Raw genomic sequence first — 12,213 nt, 5'->3', positions numbered from 1 at the left:
TCAACTGAAGAAGCAATTGTTTTGAGAATGATGTAATGTTTAGCACACCAATTTTGTGGGGTGGAGTTAATGCTTTTCAAATGCTTTTATTAGATATGTGTGTTCCCTTGGTTCTTTAGTTTTGTCCAAAAATCCCTTACTAGCTGGTTGTTCCTGAGTACTCAATAAAGTTTTCTGATAATCCACAGAAGCCTGGTTAACTGAGGCCCAGAACACATAGATAAAAAGAAGCAGCTTCCGGTTGCTTTGGGGGTGTGGCATTCAGATGATGCATACCCCCCAAATGGCTGGAAGCTCCTCCAATGCCATCCTCTGGTCCAAACAACCAGATCAAAAAGGAGTCACTTTAAACCAGCAGGATCGCAGGCAGTGGCCCCCTTTGGGAGTGGGCTGTGCGGTGGCCAATCCACCTCCTCAATCCTGTTCTACCTCATTATCTTTCCTGTCTCCTGCCCTGCCAACCATACCAGGTCATCACTCCTTTTCCTACCTTGGCACCACAACACCTCCACTTCTGTCCAAACCTTCGCCTCCTCTGCTTCCTCTGTACCAGATGGCAGAGAAGTGGGTGCCACTGCTGCTCCTAAAATCAGTTTCAGTGTCCTAGGGAGGTGAAGGGGCTTTTAAAATCTGGCTACCAGCTTTTTTCTTTTGGTTAGTCTCAAAGGTGCTACACGATTTTGCATACACTGATTTTCCGGACTAACATGGCTATGTCTTTGTTTTTTAAGCGGTTTGTGTGGCTCTTTAATTATTTTATTTTATTTTATTTGAGATAAGTTTTTTATTAGTCTTTACTTATTTATTTAATGTTTTTAAAGTGTTTTGAACAATTGTGTATTATCTCAAGGGCCCTGGTCACTGGAGAGGTGATAGACCCATACCTATTAAATAAAATAATTTAGCTGAAAGGGAAGCCAGTTAAATTGCCTGCAGATTCAGACTTTGGTTTGCTAATATGGAAAGGTTTTTCATTTTATTATCTTAAAGAGGCTCCCTTCCCTCAGTGCAGGTCTGATGAATAGAATGTGTGTTTCTCAGAAGAGGTGCCTTAAAACATAGCAAGGCCATTTGCATTGATTGCTGAGAGCTTAGTGCAGATTTTCCTTTATGGAAATGCCACACAGGATCATCAAAGAAATAAGCATCCTATATGTCTTCTGTTTTGACTAGCAGATGCTTGTCATTCTTAATCATCTTGTTTTTCCCATGACAGCATCAAAGAATAAAAAAATAATACTCTTCTAGGCAGAGGGAGGAGGCAAATGTCTACACAAACAATGGGTACAAAATATATTTCAAATTAAATGGGTGGAGGTTCTGTGGATTCAAGTGAGGGTTTGAAGAAATCAACATTTGCCTGATCTCAGTGAATTGCTTTATATAGAGAGGATCCATTTTAATTCAGAATGATCTTGCAGATTAGGCAGGTATTTCCAGATTCTTCTTGTTCAGGTTAACATTATTTGCTGGACTAAGGCACTGGGGATGGGGGGGGGGGGGAAATTATGCTTTTAATTTAGGTTCTTCTGTTGTGGTGGTGTTTAATTGTTGCTACTGCTCTGTGATTTACACTACATCTGTGTTGTAGAAATAATGCAGATTGATGCCACTGCTATGGTTCAGTGCTATGGAATCCTGGGATTTGTAGTTTTTTTTTCTGGCATCAGAGCTATTTGGCAGAGAAAGCTAAATCTCTCCAAACTACAAATTCCAGAATTCCATAGCATTGGGCCAGGGCAGTTAAAATGGTGTCAAACTGGATTATTTCTGCACTGTGGATTTAATTAAAGCAGCATCTAACTGCATTATTCCTGCAGTGCATATGCAGTCATAGAGATAGGTATGAAAATTCATATCAACATTGCCATAAATACTTTAGGGCCCAAGCATAGTCCCCTGCATTTTCTGGGGGTAAATAATCTCTGAAGGGCCAGAAAGATCTCTGGAGAATTGGTCCCAATCAGTTTTAACTATGCTGGCTGATGGTGTGATGGGAGTTGTAATCTGGCACAACTGGGTTTATCAGGTTGGGGGAAGAAAGCACAAAAGCAGGGTTACCCTTGAATATTAAAGAAAAGAATGGCCACAGAAGATTTACATAACTTTACTGGTGGCAATGAAGACATTGACATAATTAAAGTTCATAACAGAGAATGTAGTCAGGAAGTAAGAAGGGTGAGAGTTGGAAGGGTAGCCATAAAGGAACTAGATACGATCATCAAGTATAAAATATGAAGATAAATAATTGAATAGCAAAGTCAGAATCATTCTTGCCATTGTTTTTTTTAAAAAAAATACGACAGAGGGGGAGATGAAAAAGAGGGATCTAGCAGCACCTTTAAGAGTGATTTTTTAAAATTTTAGCATGTGCTTTTGCAGATATCAATCCACTTCTTCAGATGCAATACAGAGTGGTGCTAAGACCTCAGTCTATAGGATGTATTTATATAGTTCTGGGAGTGAGAAAGAAGATAACAGGGTCCAGAAAGATGCAAATCATGACACTCGCCCTAAATTTTCAAAGGCCTGTGTAAGGTGCAGGTCTTGTAGATCATACAGTGGTTGCATACACGTATAAGACTTGATATGTGAAAGTAGGCTTGCCATATCCCGCCTGGGGGCGGGACTTTCCCAGTTTGGGGCGGGGCCACATGGTCCCAACCCGGTTTGGCCCCGCCCCCCGGACTCCCCCCCCCCCCAGAGGCCCTGGAGGCAGCTCCAGCCCTCCCCATGGCTGTGTGCCACCCTCCCCGCCTCCCTGCCTGGCTCAGCCTAGAGAGCAGATCTTCAGGACACCTCCCACTCAGAGCTATTGCCAGCCCACTTGGTATATATGTCCTGCAAGAGGCCTGACTTTCCAGGTTACAGTGAGGAAAAAAAAAGGCCATCAATGTCTACCAGGTCAGTATTGTTGTAATTCTTGATCACAGGATCGTTTTTGAGGTCCTAAACACCTTTACTTATAATATGCAAATTTCTCCCGAAGCTGACCAATGGGAAAGAAGCAGTCAGCCCTGCATTTGGGTTGGTTTTCAATGGCTTGGAAGGAAGAGATTTTGCCTTGCAAGTTGCTGGTAAATAATAGAAGGCTTTGGGGTAGCAAAGGCTGCAGAAATAGTTTGACCCCCCCTTAAACATCCATGGCTCAGTGCTATGGGATTCTGGGAATTGTAGTTTCTTGTGGCACCAGAGCTGCCTGGGGGCAGAGCCTCTTGCCAGCAGTCTTCGGTGGAAGAGAGGAGGCTGATGGTCCTGGCCACCTCCCTTGGCTCCCTCCCTCCCTCCTCCTCCTCCTCCTCCTCCTCTCAGAGTAGTCACAGCCAAGATGAGCTTCTCATTCACTCTCCCTGGCTTTTCTCTCCCCCCCCTGCACTTTGAGACCCCTTTAACTGCCAAAGCTCAATGCCACAATAAACTACAATTCCCAGGATTCCATAGCACTGAGCCCTGGCAGTCCAAGCAGTGTGTTTTGGACACAGAGATCCTCCAAATGAATCCAGTCCCTAGCTTTTATATCTCTCTCACACACTGCAGGAATAATAACCCACTTTGAGACTGCTTTAACTCAGTGCTAGGGAATCCTGGGAATGCTAGTGTTTGGGAGACATTGAGACTTCTCGGTCAGTAATGGCTCTGAGGCCACAATAGACTACAATTCCCAGGATTCCCCAGCACTGAGCAGTCTCAAACTGGACCATTTCCTCAGTGTGGATGCAGCACCTGGGGAGGAATTCTGGGCACTGCAGTTCAACTACGTTTGGAGGGTTATGGGACTCCCTGTCAGAGATAGCTCTGGGGCCACAATGTACTACAATTCCCAGCATTCCCCAGCACTAACCCAGGACAGTTAAGTCACTCTCAAACTGGATTATTTCCTCAGTGTGGATGCAGCTTTGGTGAGGAACTCTGGGCATTTCAGTCCAGCATTGTTTTATTTCTGCAGTGCATTTTGGACCAGAGACAAGGTGACCAGGCATCCTCCTCCTTTTCCAGGACATGTCCTCCATTTGGATCATGGCTAAGAAGCATGGATTTATAATTACATGGGTGTTTTTAGCTTTTATTTTTGGCCATGTCCTACATTTTTTTGCTTGGGTGCCCTACATTTTGGGGTGAGGGCATTGGTCACCTTGGTCAGAGAGCTTTCCAGGGGTTAACTGCCATTCTGCTGTGGTGCTGGAACAGACCACCATTCCCAGAATTCCATAGCATTCAACCGAGGCAGTTAAAGTGGTCTCAAACCAGATTATTTCTCCAGTGTAGATGCAGCCCAAGCCTTTTGCCTCTCTTATGCCTGAGATTTCAAAGCCCAGCCTTGGCACCACAACAAACTACAAATCCCAGGATTCCATAGGATGGAGTGATGAGAGTGAAAGCAGTGTGGCAGCAGCCTAAGTGTGCTTAATGCAGTTCTTAACATGGTGCACCTCTTGCCTACAGAGTCTCACAAGACTTTTTTGTTTAACAACTTGTACCCATTAACTCCATTTCATGTCTCCTTTATTTGGTGGGGAGGAATACAGAGAAAACAAGTCAAAATGAAGAAAAACCAAAGTCCCTTGACCAAAGGGTTTGGTTGTGGAATAAGCCTCTGAAATATGCAAGAGGCAATGTTAAAATAAAGCCATGTTCAATGCTCAAATGTGCTGTTTGGAATGGGGAGAGGGGGGTGGCCAGAAAGGGAAGTACATTTCCGTGATCTGTCTAGGAATAATGTCAAAATGTCCTCCATTTTGATCATGCCTAAGAAAGATGCATTTATATTAACATTTCTAAAAAAGCCTCAATTTTTTTGTGTGTCCTCCATGTTTTAAAAATGTGTCCTACATTTGAAAATGTTGTCCTGCATTTGTCCTACATTTGACCCGGTTTGGAGGTCCTCACTTATGGCAACCCTATGTGAAAGCAATAAAGTCATTTTATTTGAGGTTAAAACCTTTTCTGAGAAGTTTTTTTTGGTTATATGTGCAGTATTAAGGATTCATGTATTACTGTATCTAGTGCGTGAAGAAGCCATAGTCATTGTTCATATCTCTGCTAATGGATTGGAATTTATGAATAAAATTCAATTTGGCTGTTTCTCTTTCAAATTGACCTTTGTGGTTTCCTTGCCTGAGGACTGTGTTCTGTAAATCCTGTACTGTGTGCCATAGAATAGACAAAATAGAATAAATCTTTATTTTGGTCATAGACCAGCACAAACTGTCATAGTATTTCCGATTTCTGAGCGTGGGTGTATAACTTGGAGAGTTAAGAAAGTTGACAACAGGAAAATCAACTCATTTGAAATGTCATTCTGGAGGAGTCCTGCAAGATACCATGGACTGCTAAAAAGACATATAAATAATGCAAGAGTAAATCAGTCCTGAACTCTCACTAGAAGCCAAAATGATTATTCTGAGCTTGTCCTACTTTATACATTCCATGAGATGGTATGATTCATTGGAAAATACTGTAGTGCTTGGCAAAGTGGTAGGCTGTAGGGAGACCACGTTATAGTAGGCTTGATTCAGCCAGGGAGGCCATGGTCCTGAGTTTGCAAGATTTGAGCAGGACAAGTGCTTGGAGGTCTCTCATTCATAGGAGTGTCATAAGGCAAAATAGACTTGATAACAAATAATGACAATTTCAGGATGCAAAAAGAGAAAGAAAGCCACACTGTCTTATGTTGCTGGGGTCTGAAGAATGATATAATCAAGCATCCTTAGAAATCAAACCAGGGGGTGACACGAGAGCTCTCCCTTGTGTCTCTACCAGATATACCTCTGAGTGAGGTGGGACTAAAAAACAACAACAGCTCCCCCTGAAGAGCTTAATACTTCAGGCAGACATGTATAAGAGAATATGATCCCTCAGAGAGCATGAGAACAGATTTTATATGGCTTGATAGGTCATGACCAGCATTTTGAACTGTGTCTGCAGGCTCAGATTATCATTGGTTTAATTGATACAATTCTTCCAGCACCGGATAGGGGACTAATGCTGAAGGAAAGAAGGAGCAACTTGCTTTCATTTCTTTCACAGGCATTTTCTGCATCTCCCAGTTTTTCTGTTGTCATCAGAAGTGCTGCCAATCATCCTCGAAGGAAATTCCCCGATTGGCTTCCTGGAATGCCTGCAAATTTCCTGGAATGGGGACGGAACATCTTGGTCAGGGGGCCAAAGTGTTCTTGGATTAGGTGAAATGTTCAAAGCAACCCAACATAGAGAGTATTTGCCTTTGATACTTCATTGCCTTGTGTATTAGTTGATGTGAAGGAGAATTTGATGGATGCGTTTGGAACTCTGGCTTTTTTTGTTGAAAAATTAATGAGAGCATAGGTCCAAGAAAACTTCACAAACTCTACCTCGGTCGGTCACTGTCCACATCTGGCATTGGAACTGTGGCAGCAATCCAGGGAGCTTTGTTGCATTGATGTGAAGGAGCGGAAAGAGGCTCAATAGTCTCATGCCAGGTAACCCTGGAACTTACTCCACAGCCAAACAGACTGATACTGCCATGTATTATAAAACGGCCATTTGCTTTCTTTGGAGGCACAAGAGAAATCTTACTGTGCAAACCTATAGGCATGTTCAGTCCGGAATAATTCTCATGGCTTTCAGGGGAATATAGTCCCAGGTAAGTAAGTAGAGGATTTTATCTTAGCATAGGCAATATCTTTCAACTTACACAGGCATCTTCTGTGATTGGAATTAGGTGGAAATACCCCCCCCCCCCCAGCCCTCTGTGCACCCTAAAAACCTGCTCAGGAGGGTTAAGTCCCTGAAGGCCAGTGTTTGGATAAGGTGGATAGTTACAGCAGGGAGTGAAATGAGACGGGGTGAAGGGACAAGCGCCTATTGGCAGGGGCAGCTACGGGAAGGAAGTGGTATTGTGCAATCATCATAGCTTATGCCTCTTTCTTCCCATGGGAATCATCATTTAAAAGCCATGTGTAATAAAGCCCTTAATTTCAGTATTTATAGAATATGAATGTCATTATGTAATTAAAAAAGTTTTTTATTTTAAAGATCTTGATATATACACACACACACACACACACATACACACACAAATTTTACATTACAAAACTAATGTCCTCTTCTAAAAGAGCAAATATAGCAGAAATGTTGTTATTCTCGTTGTTGTTCTGTGCTTTCAAATTGTTTCTGACTCATGGCAACCCTAAGACGAACCTATCATGGGGTTTTCTTAGCAAGGTTTATTCAGAGGAAGTTTGCCATGGATTCCCCAGAGGCTGAGAGCATGGGGAACTTGCCCAGGGCACTTGCCCAGGAATCCATAGAAATGGTGGAGTGACTATACGTCTTTTCATAAAAAAATAGTATAACACGAATGTTTCAAACTGGGTTTTAGCGATCAGTACCCCAGACTTCCAGAATGGATTGGACAAATGGATTATCAGAGACATACATGGACTGAGATTTTTTACTCATCTGTCCAAGCTCTTCTAATGTGTGAACATTTCAATTTTTCCACAAGTAAATTGGATACTTCACATCTCAGCCCTGTTCTTCCTTTCCACAGGAGGTCTAGTTACCTCTCCTCTACTCTTTTTCCAATGGCTGGTGAAGACCTTTTTGTTTAGACAGTCCTTTAAAATGCATATTGTATGCTTTTTATTAGCAAATTATTTTAAATGTTTTAAGTGTTTTAATCATGGTTTTAGTAACATTTTCATTTAATTAAAAAAAACTTTTTGTAGTGTAGTGTAGTGTTTTGTATTTTTGTAAGCTGCCATGGATCCCATCTTGGGAGAAAATTGGAATATAAATTCAATCAATCAATCAATATGGTTTTAAATATATATATAAAAATCGAGATTAAAACAGTGTCAGATTGCTGGTCTGCCATCGAAAGATCACCTTACCTAATTATAGAGAGGTTCAACACCAGATGGTTGGCTGTTGTTTGCAGAAGGGGCCTTCCTCTGTGTCCACAAGTGGAGACAATACACAATGGGAGAAGATGTTCTCTGCTGTGGGACCCAAGTCGTGGAATTGATGTTGTTACTCGCCATCAGGTCAACCTTACCTTATGGTGACTCTATGAATGAAAACCCTCCAAGACACTCTGTTACAGTGAGGCCTTAGTAGCCACTGGAGTTTGGTTCCAGAATCCCCCATGGATACCAAAATCCATGGATGCTCAAGCCCCATTAAATACAATGGATAGTAAAATTTTCTCACTTATATAAAATGACAGAATCAAGGTTTGCTTTTTCAAATTTATATATTTCTTTAATATTTTCAAGCCATGGATGGTTGAATTCGTGGATAAAGAATGCTTGACTATGGAGAGCCAACTGTATTAACAGCCCTTTCAGGTCTTCCAGACTCTGGGCTGCCTTGATTGAATCAATCAACCAGTAATATAGTCCCTCTTTTTCTACTGCTGTCTACTTTACGAAATATTATCATCTTTTCCAACAATACATCATCTCCAATAATAATAATATAAATAATAATAATAATAATAATAATAATTTGTTTTATTTATATACCGCTATTCCAAAGATCATAGCGGTGAACAGCAAGTAAGCTAATTAGCAAGTAAGCTAATTTGCCCCCAACAGTCTAGCGACCTCAGAAGGATGCAAGCCTGAGTTGAGCTTGGGCCCTTTTGCTGGTCTTGAACTCGCAACTTTGTGGTTTTGAGTGAATGGCTGCAGTACAGGCATTTAACCACTGCACCACCAGCCAAAGTACAACAGCCTCAGTTTGGTTCTTTTGGCTTCTAGGGAGAGGCCAGGCTTGATTTGCTCTAATATCCATTCATTTGGGTTTTTTGGCAGTCTGTGGTCTCCACAGAACTCTTCTCCTCCCTCACTACATTTCAAATAAGTTTATTTTCTTCCTGTCATCTTTCCTCACTGTGGAAAAGTGGGTCTCTTTCTCAATCAAGAAATAATCAGATTAAAATGGTTGATTTTGGTGGGGTAGCAGCTTTAGCACATAGGAGCTTGATTACCTGGAGAAAACCCTTAGAAGATTTTCCTCTGTTGTAGGTTGCAAATGCAGTCTGTATCTGTATTTCATTACAAAGTCCTAAGTAGGGGATTGTGTGCTGTAAAAATTGAATATATTCAGAGTACCTATTTGTAAAAAAAATGCTGCATAATCAAAAGTAGAAACTGCTTCTTTGTGCAATACTTTGTCCATCTTAATGCGGGTGTCATATTTCTAGTATATTAAATGTGTCAGCATTTCCACTGGGCATCTGGGTTACTCTGCCCCAAAGATTTCATTTTATTTTGAGAATACCCTTCGTCTTTTTGTGTGTGCCCTTTCTCTCCCCCACCATCAATGGAAAAAAATAGTGCAGAAGGAATTAATTAGGTGGCTTTTAAAAACAAATTGAGATGTAGCCAATGCTTTATTTCTTCAAGGAGAGAGAGATTGTTGCTTAACTGAGTTGAAAACTTGAATGAGTTATGGGCTGCAGGAGTTTGAGTTACACTGGGAGGGGGAAAGAAAAGAGCAGGAATGGCATTTTGTATTTCAGCCTGACAGTTGTTTATTTTTCAAAGGCAGTTGAAGATGGAGGAGGGTTAGGGGCTAAAATAATATGAAAATGGATATTCCTAATCTATCAGTTTCATCCTCTTTCCCCCCTTGGTGTTCTTATAGGCAACTTGGTCAGATGCAATATTATCAGGAAAGGAAGATACTCAAAAGTTTCTATCCACTCAGGATTGGGAGGCAGAGGATAGGGCATATCAAAAACTTGAGTAGATGTTTCCATAGGGAAATCACCACTTCTTCCTAGGAGAATCTTCTGCACTTTCCAAAACCTGAATTCTTTGCAGTCTCTGTGACTCACACATATGGATCTCGTGCCTGCACAGAACACAATCAGAAAGAGAAACAAAAACAGTGATATGCTAAAAATGAAAAGTCAAAAGTACGTGTAGTTCCTTGATGCTATAGAGGAGCTACTTACAAATTTATGTTACACTTAAAAGTTTGCAAAGAGATCTTTTAGCACCTTTGAGACTAGTTGTGCAAAAGAAACTTTCATAGTGTATGAAAGCATATGTTACAACGTCTTTCACTCAGTTAGTCTCAAAGGTGCTAGAAGATCCCTATGGATACTGGTTTTCCAGACTGATATGGCTGTGTCTCTGAATTCCACTTAAAAGTTGATTAGAACTCCTTTCCACTTCTGCTCTATCTTACTGTGCCCTGTTTTAATCAGCATCCCATTGTTTGTTGGTCAGCTGCCTTCTTCCCTTGAAGCATGAGATTGTTTACAGAGGAGCCCTGAGCCTCCAATCTTCTTGTAGGACTATTTCAAAATGCTGTTTTCAAGTTAATCAATGTTTGAGAACCTTATTGCATGAAGAAAGTGGAAGTTCAGCTGGATTGTAGCGCCTTTCTATGTGCCTTATCGCATGACATTGTAGTTGTAAGGAGCCCTGTGGCAAAGTGGTTAAATGTTGGTACTACAGGCAAAACGTGAGTTCAAAGCATGCGGCACCTAAACACTGTGCTCAGATGCCACTCCCAATCTAGCGCTTACTGCTGGTCTGTTTTGTCCCTTAGAAAGGTGCTATTATCCGGCTGAACCTCCGCTTTTAATCCTCATGTGATAAGGCTTTGAGCTTGCAGCTGATTTTTTATTTTCAACAAGTGGGCTTACATTTTAAACACCATCCCATCCCCTTTCCTGAGGAAAGACCTTCAGAGTCATCCTATCAGTGGCATTGCTGACTTGGACCTTGTTGTGGAAGCTTATCCAAGCCTCAATCACTTTTAACCTTTTAATTGGAACAGGGATATAGAAAAAAGAATGACACATTGCACTTTCTGAAGTGGGACAACATGTTGAGAGGTTTCCATATTTGTTGTTGTACTTCTTGAATTTTTTTTAAAAATTGCCCCAGGCTACCCTTCCCAGCACCAGCTGCAATATGTTATTTCCACCCCCACCCCCTTCAAGTTTTTTTTTTTAATTCTGAGACATATTAGAACAACAAAATCTTTCTCTTCTCCTCCTTTCTCTCTTTTTCAGTTTTTAAAAACTGATGCTATAATGCATTGGTGAATTGCTGAAATAGCAACTTTTACACTAAATGACTGTAACTCTAAGAATAATAAAAAATCAAAATAAACATAAAACTGTAATTCTGAGGGAAATTATAAAAAATATTCAGAGGAGGGAACGTTTGTCCAAATCATATGGCCAAGTGGGCATTCTTTATTGTTGTTGTGGTGGCGCAGTGGTTAAATGCCTGTACTGCAGCCACTCACTCAAAACCACAAGGTTGTGAGTTCAGTACCAGCAAAAGGGCTCAAGCTTGACTCAGGCTTACATCCTTCTGAGGAGGTCACTTAAATGAGTATCCAATTGTTGGGGGCAATTAGCTTACAGTTGTAAAACACTTAGACACTGCTAGTTCGGTATGAAGCGGTATATAAGTGAAGTTGTTTTGTTTGTTTGTTTGCTAGTTGCCATCAAATTGATTTTGTTTTATGGTGACCCTGTGAGTGATCCAACAGCTCCAGTCATCAACTGCTCTGCTCAGGTCTTGCAAACTCAAGGTTGTGGCTTCCTGACTATCCATCTATTTTCCTACTGTCTTCCTCTTTACCAAGGATTTTTGTTGAGTCTCATTGTCTTATGATATATCCAAAGTATGACCACATTAAGTCATCTTCATTTCTAGGAAGAGTTCAGGCATGATTTGTTCTAAGACCCATTCAGTTGTCTTTTTAGCAGTCCATGATATCTGTAGAAGTCTCCCCTAGCACCATATTTCAAATGAGTGGATTTCTTTAAAAAAATTGGAAAAGCCCTAGTGTTGATCCAAGAAATCACTACTGACCCCCGCCCCCCAATGAATGAGGGGACACACAGGCAATAACAGTACTGTATGCAAAATCCAAAGCATTACCAAACATCACAAATTGATCCAATCACTCTTTCACCGCTTCTCCTGATGGTCTCTTGGAATAATTCGACCTGTGTCGATCCTTAGTTACAAAATTTGTAACTAAATATACTGTACTGGGGATATTGTATTGTGTCTTGATGTTTATGTGTAATTTTAGCAGAAGGAGGGAGGGTTAAGGGAATTAGGGAAATGTTATTATTGTCTGTATATATGTTTTATTGTTGTTACCCACCTAGATCCCAGAAGAGAGAGGCAGGATATAAATTATTATTATTATTATTATTATTATTATTATTATTATTATTATTATTAT

At 40.9% G+C, this 12,213-nt stretch overlaps 1 protein-coding gene across 2 annotated transcripts in view; it reads left to right on the top strand.

Moving 5' to 3' along the window:
- Nucleotides 1-12,213, top strand: part of MNAT1 (MNAT1 component of CDK activating kinase) — a 184,401-nt gene that overhangs the window by 116,694 nt on the left and 55,494 nt on the right. The window lies entirely within an intron of this gene.

This window comes from Sceloporus undulatus, chromosome 1 (genome assembly GCF_019175285.1).
Source record: "Sceloporus undulatus isolate JIND9_A2432 ecotype Alabama chromosome 1, SceUnd_v1.1, whole genome shotgun sequence".
Taxonomy (NCBI): domain Eukaryota; kingdom Metazoa; phylum Chordata; class Lepidosauria; order Squamata; family Phrynosomatidae; genus Sceloporus; species Sceloporus undulatus.
Note: the sequence above shows the minus strand (reverse complement) of the source record. Positions and strands in the feature narration are given on the sequence as shown.